The 16,309-nt window shown below is 45.8% G+C and overlaps 2 long non-coding RNA genes across 2 annotated transcripts in view; one reads left to right on the forward strand and one right to left on the reverse strand.

Annotated features, from left to right (window-relative positions):
* Positions 1-16,309, reverse strand: part of LOC139052007 (uncharacterized) — a 48,898-nt gene that overhangs the window by 9,624 nt on the left and 22,965 nt on the right. The window lies entirely within an intron of this gene.
* The window catches only part of LOC139052006 (uncharacterized), a 36,941-nt gene that overhangs the window by 7,505 nt on the left and 13,127 nt on the right, over positions 1-16,309 (forward strand). The window contains exons 2-3 of the long non-coding RNA XR_011509652.1: positions 5,417-5,477; positions 5,541-5,706. This is a non-coding gene — a long non-coding RNA (uncharacterized lncRNA). The remainder of the gene's footprint in view (positions 1-5,416; positions 5,478-5,540; positions 5,707-16,309) is intronic.

A 16,309-nucleotide genomic window follows, 5' to 3' on the forward strand; every position in this document is an offset into this window, starting at 1 on the left:
TTATGTTTTGGCACTGCATCGAGCACCAGATGGTGTGTTCAGGACAGAACATAGCCGTTCCTCTTTCTTCAAGAAAGAGGTTCTGTATGTATCACCTGTAGAAATATTGTTGGGGAAAAACAAAAAGAACAAGAATGCTACCTTTCATTACGTGTCAATTCTACGTACACTTGAAGCCATGCTTGAAAATGAAGATGTGATATCACAGTGCGATAGGATACTGCCCGAGACCCCTGGTGTCCTGAAAAATTTCACTGATGGAAACATGTTCCAGTTTATTCCACTTTACAAGGAGCATCCTGAAGCACTGAAGCTTATACTCTTTCAAGATGCATTTGAGGTCGTGAATCCAATTGGTTCTGCAAAGAAGAAACACAAATTTCTTGCTGTTTATTTAATCCTTGGTAATTTCTATCCATGGAAAAGATATGCAGCTCATTCTCTCAAGTTGTGCTTCCTCTGCAATGAAAATGATTTTGCATATTTTGGGCAGGCCAAAGTGTTTATGCCTTTGCTCGATGATCTGAAGAAGTTGGAAGCTGGCCGTTACTTCAAGAGGAATGCATTTGTTTGGCACTGTTACTGCCATCCTTGGAGACAACCTTGGAAGCCACGGAATTGGAGGCTTTGTGGAAAATTTTAGCTCTGCAAGTCACATCTGTAGGTTTTCCATGGCTGAAAGAGCTGACCTTTTTTCTCCAAATGCACTGTCAGGTATTTCAGAAATCAGAACACCGGCCAATTACAATGGTGCTTTATTAGCCCTGCAAGCCAATGGTTCAAGTATAGAAAAAGGAGTGAAGTTCGATTCCTTATTCAATGAGCTGAAGTACTTCCATGTGTGTGCTCCAGGTCTCCCTCCTTGTTTGGCACATGATTTATTTGAGGGTGTTGTTTCATTTGACTTTTCTTTGTATATTCAGCATTTTATAACGGTTCTCAAGTGGATTTCGCTTGAAAACCTTAATCGGCGCATAACTTGTTTTCATTTTAAACATGATGATTTGGCGGACCAGCCATGCGAAGTTCACTTCAAGAAAGCACTAGGAGGCCATGCGGTTCAGAACTGGAACATGTTGCGCTTTCTTCCATTGTTTCTACTTGGTTCAATTCAGTCTACGAAAAATGATATCTGGAAACAAGTTCTTTTGCTTTCTGAAATTGTCCAGCTTGTTACTATAGTATCCCCTCCCCATGGTTATGAGGCTGCAAGACCTTATAGAGGACTACATGACGGGCAGAGCACACCTCTTCCCTTATGTTGCCATGAAGCCTAAGCATCAGTACCTGATTCATTACCCGTTTCAGATTACACAGTTTGGCCCACTGATAAAGATTTGGACAATGAGGTGTGAAAGTAAGCACAGCTATTTCCGTAAGTGTGCAAGAAATTGCCAGAATTTCAGGAACTTGAGGCACACACTTTCTGAGCGCCATCAGCTTTATCAGGCATATAAGAACACATGAGCAGGTATTCATGGTTTAGTCAATAGTTCCTCCTTCTCTAGTGAGCTTTGCACACCAGAAATACAAAAGGAAGTACGCAAGGTGATCATTGAAGAAGGTAATATATTCTCGGCCAGTCAAGCTACTATCCGTGGCATGCTTTACAAACAGGACATGCTTGTTGTTATATGGCGGACGGATGGCGCTCCAGTTTTTGGTGAGATTAGGCTTATTCTTGCCAGTGGTGGCGATCACTTTTTCTTATTAAGAACTGTCCACACAAGATATGAGCCTGCTATGCTCTTCTACAGCATTATCAGTAGTGATGGTCCTTTCAAATGCATGAAGCTTGAAAGCCTCTTTGATTGGACTCCATTGGTGCAGTATAAACTTGCCCGCAACAGGTACCCTCTTGTTGTGTTGAAGCATGCTATATTAGATTTTGTTTGATTTCATGCTTTTGACAGGCAAAATGGACTTGCAACAGCGTATTTCCAGTTGGCTGCCGCACTTGGACAAGGAAGTGATCAAACATATTGTACAGAAACTGCTGGACTGTGGTGTTCAGTCACTTGAGCACCTCAAGTATGTAGTGGAGGCTGACCTAATGTTCCTGAATGTTGTCAGTAGACGCATCCTGCTCGAAAAGTTCCAGACAGCTGCTTCACCAGCCGTGCAAGTGTCCATTCCACAAGGAAGCGAAGCTTCTGTGAGCTTGTTGGGCCAGGCTTTTGATATTCCATGGGACGCATTTCCACCCGAACTCATAAAAGCATGTCAAGATGGCAGGCGCCCACTGAAAAGTGATCTGAATGAAATGATTAGGACACTAAGTGACAGGGTGCTTGCCTGCTACCAGAAGCCTGGGCGCAATGTGCTGCGAGTCATTGCGAGTGAAATTGTCAGCAAATATCCAAGAACTTTTGAGGACACCCTCAATGGCACCATCATTGCTACAGGACTAGAAACGCTTCTATGGAAGCTGAAGAATTAACAACAAAAGAAGGCACAGTTCTGAGTGTTCGAAGCGGTGTTTTTCAGAAGATGAAGAGTTGATCACAAAGAAACCACAACTCCAAAAAGATTTTTATGGCTGTGTAGCCTTGGCAGCCTGACCTTCCGTCTACGGAAACAGCTGAAACTCAAGAGAACAAAAGAAAAGAGTTGCAAGCCCAATTCAGGCTAGCTTCCCCAAACAGTTCTCGAGTCACACAGCTAATGGCCGAAACATATTCGTCACAGAGGCAGGTGATTGATGCCAGCAGAAGCGTGGTGAACGTGAAGGAAAACTGGCCTTTCCTCTTTGAAGAAGCACACATGTGTTCACATGTCAATATATACTACTGGGGTTCAGTGCCTCACAAACATTTGATGATCAAGTTAAGACTGTTGGGCGACAGGTTTTTAGGTATGCTCACAGCTTAATAAAGAAGCCGAACGTGAGAACATGCCTAGAGGAAATTGAAAAGGCCAGAATTGAAATGAAATCAATGGCTGTAGAGTATGAAGCCACTCCCCTCCTCCTACTTACCGTCTTCGATGAAGACCGGGAGCTATTCTGCAAGGTAGTTGAGATAAGCAGTGCAATCTTAGAAATAATTAATAAAGAGAAAATCAGACATCCACCCATTCGTAGCAATTGCTACAAAGGAAACCCATATGGGTTACTCGAAAGAAAGGTCTCGCAGTTGAGGAAAAATTCGTGCTGGTCCGGGACTCGAACCCGAGACCACCGCCTTTCCGAGGCAGCCGCTCCACCAACTGAGCTAACCAGGCAGCTAGCAGATGGCAGGCTGAAGTCAAATTTGTCAACAACTCTAAGCAAAGGCAAGAGTTTAAGGTAATAGTTCTGCGGAAACCCGCAAGGTGGAGAGAAGTATTTAATAAAGGGAAATCACAATTGTGGGTTTCCGCAGAACTATTACCTCAAACACTTGCCTTTGCTTCGAGTTGTTGACAAATTTGACTTCACCCTGCCATCTGCTTGCCGCTTGGTTAGCTCAATTGGCAGAACAGCTGGCCCGGAAAGGCGGTGGTCCCGGGTTCGAGTGCCAGATCAGGACAAAATTTTCTTCAAATGCGAGGCTTTTCTTTCGAGGAACCTGTATGGGTTTCCTTTGTAGCAATTACTTTGAATGGGTGGATATCTGATTACCCCTTCATTAATTACTTCTCTCCACCTTGCGGATTTCCGCGGAACTATTACCTCAATCTTAGAAATATACCAAATCCGTACCTGTCCGCTATGACATCTCTCATAGCTCATGTGTCAGTTTTGTACATATAACCCCACATATCGCACCATATTTTCTTATTTCTTGTTTACATTACTGTTATTATAGTGCTACAGAACAGTATTTGCGATGACGAAGAGGCGAGCAGTGTGACGACGACAATTAGAGTCTAGCGCGGGCTGTTGCCTCTTGGCCAAGTGCGGCGTGTTTCCTTGTAAATATGCTTGTATATAGCTTTTCTTCTGCATCTTACTACGTAAAATATAAAGCTAACATTGTCAAATACAATTAGATAATGCAACATTGTGTAAAGCTGGGTGCAAAGTAAAAATGAATTACTAAATGCCTCTTAAAGAAGCCAGTCAATAATGAGATTGTCATGACATGGTTAATCCCCTTTCACCTGGTAGCATGACATTCCAAGGGGCTAGCAAGTGAAAAGTCATCTGCTGGTTAACCAGATTAACTGCAATGCCATGACAGTCTCTTGACATCAATGGACAGAAGGCCTCTTCTGCTATTGAGTTGCATTTGACTATAATAATGTAACATGTTTCCTGATGTGGGCAGCCCACTCATAACTGGTGGCATCTTATTGGGGAGACAGCACTTGGTTGAGCCAAGAGCTGCGCTAATACCTCTTTCCCTTATATTGCTCTTCACATTCACTCTGTTCTCATTTTCTGCACAGTGCTCAAGGAATGAAACACATCTTTTTAGGGCTAAGTAATGCGCATACTTTCATTTCCACTGGCTGCAGTTCGTATCGCGACAACGTAATTCTGGCGCATACACCTACGTCGGAGTCCTCGACACCTTTGGTGATCAAATTCCTTGCGACATGACATGGTGCCTCTCGCGTACTTTGCACATATGCAGGGTTCTACTAAATGCTTCGTGTCGCGTTTCATTCCGTGAGCACTGTACTTATACGATTTCCACGTCCCCTGTTTCTGTGTTTGTCGCAGTCTTATGCTGCCATGACTGCTTTGAGAGTCGTGCAATATTGCATACGGTCCCTTGCCTTCATTCTCAAGTGTGTGAAGATGGGGATCACACTTCCTCACTTGTTCTGTGTCCTTATATTGGTCGAACAGAATAGTTGTAAACCAGCCCTGACGAACGGAATACCAGTCCCTAAATTGTTGGCAAAATAAACCTTAAAAACGAACAATAGTCGTGTTTGTCGTAACATTATAATTCCTTTAGTAAACTGGCCGATAGAAACCTTTGCTGATTATCTATGTATATAATATATATATCTTATAATAAGAAGCCAACAAAGACACTAAGGACATAATAGGGGAAATTACTTGTACTTACTAATTGAGTTAAAGAAATGATAAATTAATGTAAATGAAAGTGGATGAAAAAACGACTGACCACAGGTGGGATACGAACCCACGTCTTCACATTATGCATGCAATGCTCTATATATAGCTATATATTAGTCCCAGTATTATAAATAATTAAGCCAACATGTTTAAATGTCTGTGCTGGTTTTTAGGGCCTTAACATGTAGCCAACACCTATTTACATATAAGCCGAAGCATTTAATTCACTACAGACTGTTGGGGAAGAACATTATCATGAGCCTGAGCAAGCACTGAGACGCCTTATTCAAACTTATGCTTTGCCACATGCTTATTTGCAACCATTGTAAGGTTTCAGCTTTCACACTGTGCTACTTTGGCAGACATTAATTCTTATATGCCTTTAATTTTCTCTTACACCAGGAATCTGCTAGTGATGACGACCTTGGGGACAGGCCATGTTCTCCCTTCGTCATTGCAAAAGGTATAATTTTCTGTGGTACCACATTCGGGCAAGCATTCCTGATTTAAAACTTGTTTTGTGCAGGAGGCAGTTTCCTTACTGCAAAGAGCTTCGTCGTATGTGTTGACAGCCTGCCAGCGATGCATGCAACGAACCCCTGCCAGGCATTCAAGCTGATGTTTTTTGTTCACTTCGTGTTCAACGTTGCATACCCCAAAGACACAAGCCTCTGCTTGGAGTTTACACAGCGGTAAGTATTGAGTTTTCTTGTTAACTAAGCTGTCATAATCTTCTTTTGGTTTCTGCATTTCTCACATGTGGAGTGATAACAGAAGTTGTAGGCATATTCATTTTTTATAGGACCCTTTTATGACACTACTTATAGATACAAAAAGCAATCTTGAAAAGGGAAGGTTTTTGCTGAACCCAAACAACTAATCAGCTAGGGAATAAAATTTTGACGCTGCTATTGTTTCGTAACTGCATAGTAAAATAGTGCCCTAAGGAACTTCATGTACACATGTAAAAAGAAAAGCCAGAAGAATTGTTTTTTTCCGGAATAAGCGTTCAACCAGTGGTGTAGCCAGAAATTTACTTTGGGGTGAGGATCACCGCTGGCAGGTACCACTTCTCCCCATGCTTCACCTCTCTCTCTCTCTCTCTCTCTCCCTCTCTCTCTATACACACACACACACACACACACACACACACACACACACACACACACACACACACACACACACACAGGGTGTCCCAGCTAACTTTGGCCAAGATTTTGAAAAAACCTACGAGTTCTTCAGAACAGAAATTGCGTGGATGTTCGCGTTTATCTAAACTTACAGTACCATTTTTTGCTCATCCTTTTTTTAGTATTTAGCCGAGATAAATTCATTAACATATTAAATATAGCTTGAAACGTTCAGGTATCCCTAGGAAAGCTGTGGAGCTTCACAAATATTGCCCAACCCAGGTACTTCCAACGAGATAGACTTAACAAGGTCATTTTTATTCTGGAAAAATGAAAGCCCGCGGAGTTGAAAAAATACCACATGACAGTGCGCCCCGAATGCGCCGCGATTACAGCGATCTAGTGAGTGATTTGTAAGAACATCACCAGTGCCGTGCCTTCCCTTCACTTACGAAGGGGGCTTCAACCTTTCCTCGGCTCTGACATTACGGGCAGCAGCTGGCAACTGCGCTTCAAAAAAGTGCTGCGTCAGCAGCCGCTCGCGCCTGTCGCTGGAGAATGCGCCGTCATCAGCTGTTTCTTCCGATATGACGAGAAGAGCAATTTTTTTTTCAGTAATCAAGTTGGTGCGGAATAGAAAAAACACACACAAGACATACATCATACATCTGGAACCTGTGTGAGAGAGCATCATTTGTTACAACACTGCTTTTCTTCCAAGCTGTGCCAGCGGTTAGATGCACGTGAGCTCGGCTGTCTATTACTGTCGTGCCGCGCACCCGTTTCGAAGAATTTGTTAGCAGTGCCTAAAGCATGGCGTACTCAAGCGAGCAGAAGGCAAACATGGTCTTAGCCTTGGGAGCGGCAAGAGGAAAGCTGCCAAGGTATACCGAAATAGGCAACGTGGGGGAAGACCTAGTGCGAACACAATTATGAGGAGTTACTCGCTGAAAGAAACAGGTAGCTTCAAGAAGATGCAGCACAGAAAGGGGACCATCAGTGAAGAGTCTGAAGGAGACAATTTGGCTTTGATGACTGCAAACCCTCATTCCGGCGTGCGGGATGCGAGTAGTGAGGTTGGCATTTCAGTGTTCAATGCCAGGAGTTCTAAGGAAGGCTGAAATGTATCCATATCACCTCCAACTGCTTCAAAAGCTGCAAGAGACTTGCAATGGCAGCTTGATTTCTCAAATTTGATCCGTATGAACAGTGTCGAAATACCGGATTTTGTTGACAAAGTGCTCTGGACAGATGAGGCAGCCTTCTCCAGAAATTCTCAAGTCAACATCCATAATGCGTATTACTGGAGCGATACGAACCCGTATTGGGTGGCGCAAACCCGACACCAGTACCAATGGCCATTCAGTGTGGGGTGCGGTATCTTTGACGGAAGGATAATTGGCCCCATATGTTTTGACCACATGCTCCCTGCTCAGTGGTATGTGAACTACATCTTGAAAGGCCCAGGCGAAGATTTTCGCTGTGATCTTCCTCTTGCATTTTTAAAGCGAACATAGTATCAGCACGACGATGCACCAGTTCACAGCAGCAGCCTTGCTCGAGCCTGGCTTGACAAAGCCTTTAAACGCCAGTGGGTCGAGTGGCATGGACCAGTGGCATGGCCTTCAAGGTCACCGGACTTGACAACTCTTGACTTCTTGTGGGAACACGTGAAAGACTCAGTGTACTGCAAACCAACAACTACACCACAAGCGCTAAAGGCAGAGATTGCCGAGGCCTGCAGCGAGATACCGTATTGCGTCATCAAAAAAAGCTACCTCGGACGTGCTGATAAGGTGCCAATACTGCATTAGGGCAGAGGGCGACTTGTTTGAACACATTCTTTAGACAGACATCACAGTGAATAAATCTACAACCGTTATCTGTTTGGGCCATCTGTTTGAAACTTTTGTATGACACGGAAAAGGCACGTAATATGAAATTACAAATTCTCTGTTGACAAGGAATGGACAAGAAGCTAAAAAGCAACCTTCCATGTCAGTTTACAATTCCTCCTTTTGTGACAACCAGCGTAATTCACACGACGTTATCAAGCTTGTTATAATGCATGTTTGCTTGTTGGGGCCTTGCTCCCAAATTCGAACTCATGAGCTTGTAATTTTTCCTCCGCATTTATTCTGCTACCATGAGAGTGCAATTATTGCCGCTGAAATGGGAGCCACGCTGTATTTCAACTGCCGCCTGAAGCCACTGGCGTTCATCTCAGAACCAAGCACAATGCGAAGCTCTGTCGTGGGCAGCACGAAAGGTGTGAAGCGAGCGTTTTTTTTACAAAGCACCAGTGAGAGCACTGTAATTGAGGCACATTCAAGCGCACAGAGCGCGCTGTCACGTGGTATTTTTTAAACTCCGCGGGCTTTTGTTTTTTCTGAATAAAAACGGCCACGCTAAGTCTATCTCGTTGGAACTGCCTGGGTTGGGCAATATTTGTGGAGCTCCACAACTTTCCTATTGACGCCTGAACATTTCAAGCTATATTTAAAAAGTGAAATAACTGCTAATTACTCAAATATGGCCGAGCAAAAATGGTGCTGTAAGTTTAGATAAACGCTAACAACATCCACCTGATTTCAGTTCTGAAGAACGCATAGGCTTTCTCAAAATCTTGGTCCAAGTTAGCTGGGAATGTGTGTGTGTGTGTAACTGGATTTTTCAATGGGCCAAGCATATTTAGAAAGATGAGAAGCACAACTTTGCGTTTATCTTTGATATATTTACCCAACAGTTTCGGTCAGTGGACCGACCTTTCTCAAGGGATACCTTTGAAAAAGGTTGGTCCACCGACTGAAACTGTTGGGCAAATAAACCAAATATAACGACGAAGTTGTGTGTCTCATCTTCCTGTGTGCGCACGCGCGTGCGTTTGTATGGTTGTGCACCACGCAAAGACACTTCTGTCTAGCACTCCCCAGACAAGAATGCTTTAACGAAGGTGCACACTTTTGTGTTGCTAATACAACACTTCTGACAAAAGTTTTTCACTGCTACTGCGTGAAGCCACTTTGCATCTAATTATGCTATCATCCTTATTATATTTTTAAAAAGGAGGATATTCTTTGAAAAAAATTAAATTTGCTTTACGAATTTATGCATTTATATAAAGTATATCGATGATTTAGCTGGTACATATATTGGAAAAAGAACAGTGTTGAAAATGGGTCACTGTCACTCAACATTTACTGGGTTGAATGTCACGGTGGCTGCTAACATTGCTATATTTATGTTTTTGCGTGGACTTCGAAGCCATTCACCAACCTGCCCTCCCACCTGTTGTGGTTTTCATAGCTTCCCTTCCCTGGCCAAGCACCTCCGTCCTTGATATATTTTGGTGTACACAAATCAGTTTTGGTCACGGAGCAAGAAATCTTTAGGAGTGGAAATTCCGCTGTTTGCGGCGACCAGAAAAGGTCACAAGCCCGCGGATATATTTTCATGCTGGCGGCACCTGGCGGCATGGGAAGAAATTACCGCCGTTTCGGTTGCCAGGGCAACCGGTCGAGCGTGTTGCTCCCGTTCGGCCGAGCGCGCCTGACTTCTACTGAGGGCACTCTCGCGCGCTTCTTTACCGCTTGTAGCCCGAAGAGCAACTGCTGCTACGCTTCAGCCATTTGAGCACAGTAAAAAATAAAACGCGTTCTCCATGACAGTTATAAGATGATACGTAGCTTCTGGTTGTAGCCAGGGCTATCTTGCTCCGTGGCGGGCGGTTTTCGGCCTTTTGCACTTGCGAAACTGATGGCTATCTCGTTCCCAATCGCTCAAAGGGCGACCGCTTGTTTCTCGCTCTAGTGCTCACAGGGGTGCGCGTAGGAAGGATGCCGCCGTGCATGTGTTTCCGTTCCTTTTTTTTTTTTTTTAAGACTCGCGAAAACTAGTTGCCCTAGCTGCTTGGCGATAAGAGGAAGATTAGCGGAAGTTTGCCACACGTGTTGCTTTTTTTGATGGGCACACGACAAAACAGTTTTCTTGAGTGCGCGCACCTACGCAGTTCGAGTACGCTATGGACGTACGTATTAGTGTAAGAGCAAGAACATTTGAGGCTTGCGAAATATTCTCGCGTGGGGATTTTCAGAGCCTTGAACTATGTGCATAAAAATGCATCAAATTTTTAATTATGATAAGTATATTTCCTTTTTTATTTTTGTTATCCATGAATGAAGAGTGCATATATACCAACGCAAAATATTTTTTTCTCACTTTACAGTCACACTAGAAAAATTACGGTAATTTTTTTTCGAAATATATCCCAAAGAAGAATCGGAATCTGCAATGAAAAAAATCGACCCTGGGCGGTCGCATATAGCGAAAAAAATCGACCCTCAAAGGGTTAAGAAAAAGGCGCATAGGTTAAGAAAAAGGGTTAAGGCAAAGGGTTAAGAAAAAGGCGCATACAAATACAAATATCAGTGTTCCTTAGGGACAACAAAAAGGAACTGTCAACATGTATTACAAAGAAGGCACGCAAAATATAGTTTGTACACATTACTTTAAATGAACGTTATTAACCACACGCATACGTCACACGACAGACACATCTGCACACACACGGAGGTTCACTCACAAATGTGAATAGTAGCAGAAGCACTCAGTTAGCGCACAGCCTCGATAGCTTTTTTTTCTCTTGCGAGACTTTCACAGTGTTCCTGGCTTCGCAGAGGCAGTGTTGTCGCATGCGCATAGCGATGTAATACTGCAGTATCTTTGCAATGGCCTCATTCTTGTGCTCGTGGCATGGAAAGGTCAGTGCGAAATTGTCAAGAACGTGCTCAATGGTGCTCCAGAACACATCGCAGTCGTCCATGCTCTTCGAAAAGAAATTCTCAGCACAGCGAAGCATTTCGTATAATTGTGAGTTGGGGTGAGTGAGACCACCTCGTGTCTTGATGTGCGTCAGCGCTGCCTCTGGTCTACTCGTGGTTGTGACTGAGAGAGACTGCCTGCATTTTGCGCAGGGAAGCAACTTCGTCATTTTTCGGCTGACAAACCCTGTTACATAGTACAGGATGGCGTCGACAACATCGGCACTGCGGTAGTCATGTCGCACGATGTCGTCACAGTCCCATTCTTCAGTTTCAATGAGCCCGTCGAGCTTTGCTTTGAGCATGTCTATGTTAGACCTGTCGGACTTCTTGCTTTTGTATGCAGCTCTGAAGGCAGCAAAATCAATAACAGGCGCTTCCTCTTGCGCTTCGCAGTTGCCAAGCTTAGGCGGTTTCAGCAGACTGTACACAGCGAGCATTCTGCACAGCTGAAGGAACGTTGGCATGTCGGGGTGGTCGTTTTCACCGGCTGCCTGTCGGACTTTTCCGAAAAATCGTTCTAGAGGGTCTTGATTGAATTTTGCAGTAAGAACGTATTTGAAGCCGCATGCGTTTAGAAGATATTCTCTCCGGTCTAACGTAGATAAGATGGAAACTCGGAGGCCTTCGGCTGTTGATGGAGTCAGGAACATTTCTTTCGTGATAACACCAGAGTTGAGATCGCATTCCCAGTCGTTGAGCCATTTTAGGGACTCCTTTATCACAAGAATGTCTTTGCCTTCTTTTCGCACGGCGTCTCCGGGGTGTCACCTGTTCATTGCGTCAAATAGGTCATTGACACGTTCTGTAAAATCCACAGTACCCGCCGCCTCCAGTGCGTTGAACACATTCCGCTCGCTGTAGTACTTGATGGCTGAAGCCATGGATCGGCTGAAGACCTGCGTTGCGAGTTTTACACGCATGAGGTCCATGTTTGAGGGTTGTACGTGGCGGCTTGTTATCTTGGGGCATACCTTCAAGCCACCGGCATTCTTCAGATCATCTTTGTGGACAGCTACATAGAACCACCATTTCACCCACTCTCCTTTTACTTTGAGCAAACGCTGTTTGAACAGTCTATTTCTAATGCACTTAAAGAGGTGCGGTATGTCGGAAAATACGTACACCTTTCTGTCTTCATACATCGGGTGCTCAAAGAAGTGCTTGGCTGTGTCCAGTTTTCCACTGACACCAAGCTGAGTCCACATTTTCCTGTTGGTACTGGCACCATCACATACGATGCCGTCAACAATTGCGCCTGCGTTTTCCAACATCACTATTGCTTGCAGCACCAACTGGCTCAAAACAGTTCCCTTTGTCGCTCCCCTTGATGCAAACACCCCGATAGGTTGTGCATAATTTTCTCCGAAAGGACAAAACATGAACACAAGTCCGTGGTTGGCCAGCGCAGACGTTTCACTTCTACCCTCACCGTAGTCAACGAGGCCGATGTAGGTCAGCGTTTTCGAGTGTACACATTTTCTTTCCCTCACCTGCACCTTGTCGAAGAGAAGCATGCCATGCCTTTGGAAGTTAGATTTCACTTCTAATTTCTGTTTCAGTGCTGCGAAGAAATCTAAGTCGAAACCACATTTCAGCCCTACGGTAGCAATGTATTTCCTCACGGTTCTAACACACGGCAAAGGCAATATGTCGCTTTCCCGAAGAAACCTGTAGCTTGATGGCGAACGAATGTGCAGCAGTAGGCACAGTAGCAGCCAGTTGTCCATGTAACGCCTTCCCTGTTTTGATGTAGCTTTCGCAGCAGCTATGCACTCCGTTAACAACATACGGTGCGTTTCTGGGAGCCCCGCTTTCTTTGCCAGATCTTCCACTTCGTTGTCTTTTAGGTCTTGAACTTGCTCTTTGTACTTGAGTAGTTCATCGATGAGTTCCTTCTGTCTTTTCAAAAGCCTTAACTTTGAGCGGTAGGAGGCAATACGCTGCCTTCGCAATGCTTCCAACTTTGGTCTCTTCGAAGGAGTCACCGGAAGTCGTATGCGTATCCCTTTCGCTCCTTTTTCTTTCCGCGCTTTGTGAACACGCAGCGTGTTGTCTAAGGATTTGCATGATCCGCATTGCGTTTCAGACGCATCAAGAAGCAGAAAACAATTTGTATGCCTCCAGAATCCGAGTTTGTCAACTGTGGCGCATTCTAATTGGATACCAAGAAACTTGCTCTTTGTAGGACCCCCGTCGCAGACAACGCTTTTATGAAACGTGGCAAGCAATTCAGTGATGTCTGGGACGTCGTGGAGGCTAGGAACTTTGAACACCTTACTGCTCACTTCGCGCTCGAAAACATATTGGCTTACTTTCAGCCCCTCTCCACACATTGTTAGCTCTAAACTCTTGATCATAGTAGGTGGTGAAGTTGCTGAAGCTTTCCTGAATTCCGCGAAACAAATACTTTCGACGCCTTCCGTACTTATTTCATGGCGATTCCATGCTGGGCTCGGCAACATGTGAGGCTTCTCTTTCATGAGTTTGTGAAGCAAGCATTGTTCAGACGAGGAACCGCATGACTGCACGTCAGCCGCAGGAATGGTGGTAGCTTTGCCCTGATTTTCTGAGGTGCACATGTCGGAGATGCTGGTACTGGTACATGGAAGAAGGTCGTTGCGTGAATGCAAAGAAAGCTGATGTTCGTCATGCCCCTGGGCCTCACCTGCTGTGTCAGCATCGCTGACGTTCCCCGCCGTTGATGTTCCCGGCTTGTCGCATACACTCATTTTTGGTGCTTTGGTGGCATGACATGACGCTTCCCGGGGAGTCCGCTTCCTTTTCGAAGATCTCAATGTTGCCGAAGACGGAAGAAAGATGCAGGGAACAGCCTCTGGACGCAGTCCAGGTTTCTTCGGGTGGTCAAGAATTACCTCGCCTCCAAGCTCACCGTAGTACTTATCACGTCTCATCATATTGCTCGTGAAATGCTTCTCGCAGACGTAATGCCTCGACGTGAGCTGACGGCCACCCCCAGGAACTGCCGCAGCCCATGCTTGCAGACGCGCAGGATCATTCGGTACCTTGAAGAAGCTCACCTTCTCGCTGCAACACTTGTAACCGCTTTTGCAATTTTCAACAAAACACCTGCGTCCCATCTTAGTCTAGCAAATTCTGAAGGAGGTCGCACTGCGCGTAGCAGCGCTGTTAGTATTGCGGCCCTCGAACCGACACCGACAAAAACTGTTGTTGTTTGACTTAAGGGCGTACAAATACAACGTTACGGCGTGCCCGCTGAAGCAAACACCCGTGTCGTCTGCTTGTCGTCTGCTTTGAGCGGGCGCCGTCGGAGTGAGCGCCGGAGCCGCTGAAGCCGCCGAGCCGCCTGCCGAGCGCTGCTTTTTTTTTTTCCGCTGCGGCTTCTACGACGCGCCGCATGGTGTCGCCACTGCATAGGGTAGCGTCGGCGCATGCAACAATTGTGACTTTATCTGGTCGCCCGCGCTCGCTCGCGCTGACGGGAGTTTCACCTCCTATATGTCTTACTCCGTGGTTTTGGTGTACACAATTCAGTCAGGTACCAGAAATGAGAAGCTCTTCAATGACACAAAGGTCCGGTTGGGAGCAACAATGCCCTCAAGTTTTATGCATGCGCTCGTCCCATCATTATTTGTGCGTGGAATTTTTAGCGCTGATCCCCCCTCAGCAGTTACGGTTAACATCTGGAATGAGGTAGAGGTGTGCCATGAGTGCGGCCGCAATGTTCTGTGCAGGAGAGAGGGGATCACTCCCATGGCAACCCCTCCCCCTGTTTGAACTGCCACTAGCCCTTGCCTTGCTTTCACATTCAAGCTTTCTCTTCCATCCATGTTGCTCTTTTGGAGCCCACTTCCCGAAGCTTTCTGTTCCGTTATGAAGGGGGGGGGGGTTTGACCACCCAACCTACGCCCCCCCCCCCTCTATGCCATTGTGCTCGACCACTTCTTAATTCGTCTAATCTGCAATAGCCACATCGCATGGTGCCCAGTTACTAACATATTGACGGTTTGGAGAGCTTGGTACTGTTGCTTCTGAGATTGTGTAGGAGCATATGGCTATTTTCATGAGATTGTGGACACTGCTTGCAGAGGTCATGGATACTTGGCCAGGGCAGCACAAAACCTAGAGGAATAAGTTGTTGGAGAGAGAGAGAGAGAGGGTGTGTGTGTGTGTGTGCGCACGCCTTCAATGCCAGTAATCCTTTGGTGGTCGGGTAACCATCCATTTTTTATGGGTAAATTGTAATGTGTTTTCTTGTGGATTTGATGCGTCATGGATGGTGCTTTACAGAAATTGCCAGCATTATTTTGCTATTGGCAAGTATGAGGGCTTGTGCGCATGAAATCTTTGTTTGGTTTGATTGCATTCCTGCTATACAGTCGCCGACCGATTTTTCGGACTCCAATTATTCGGACATGCCCGATTATTCGGTCAGCTTCGCGGCACCGCCATTCTCTCCATAGACCATAATGTATAATAACTGCCGAAAGTTCGGACACCTTGCAACCTCTCGTCTGATTTTTTGGACTCTCCTTGAGCCAACTCGGTCGAGAATACCGTGCACCGACTCTGACCGGTGCACGGTTCGACTTGCTGAACGCCATTTTTGTTATGAACGGAGCTTCCTTGCTGCCCCACGAAGTGGCGCTACTGAAAATCCCCGCTCATCGTCATCGTTTCTGCCCGATTCGATAGAGTGGCTCTACAACAGTTCCGGTTTCAGCTTAGTAAGCCATGTCAAGACAATCCAGCAGCCGATTTGTTTCTTCGCGCACGACGCTGCGAGCAGGCCGCGTTTTTTCGTTTGTGTGACTGGTGTCGGCTTGGCGGTGTTTGCTTTGTGCGCTGTGTCGAGGTTTCGGTGATCCAACGCGGCATACGGAAACATCGCGTCAAGTCTCTAATGGCGCCGACAGTGCCAGCGCAGACTGCGCTGCGAAATGCCAGGAAGCGGGTGCCGGGAGGCCTAAGATTTGTCGCCTTCCGATGTGCTCCCTACCGACGCGGAAAATGTTCTGCCGAGACTTAGGCAGTGGTTGCATTGCGATTCCGGACACCGTCTCATTGAGGTGGTGACACTGCTGTACTGACATGCGTAGAACTTGACGACGGCGAGATCATTCGTCAGGTTTCTGCTGCACCGCCGGACGATGACCGAGTCGGAAGTTGACGCACCATGTGCTACGCTGCCGTCGCATGCGGATCGTGTACAAGCAGTGACTGTGCTTTCAGCTGCCTATTACGAACCTTACGATCCTCTCCGAGATTCAGGCTTATCTGATTGCGTGTAAACGGAACAGCGTGCAACGGCGCATTCACGATTTCTTCAAGCCTACTGCCGAGCCCGAATAAGTGCGTGGAAA

This window comes from Dermacentor albipictus, unplaced genomic scaffold (genome assembly GCF_038994185.2).
Source record: "Dermacentor albipictus isolate Rhodes 1998 colony unplaced genomic scaffold, USDA_Dalb.pri_finalv2 scaffold_17, whole genome shotgun sequence".
In the NCBI taxonomy this organism is placed as follows: domain Eukaryota; kingdom Metazoa; phylum Arthropoda; class Arachnida; order Ixodida; family Ixodidae; genus Dermacentor; species Dermacentor albipictus.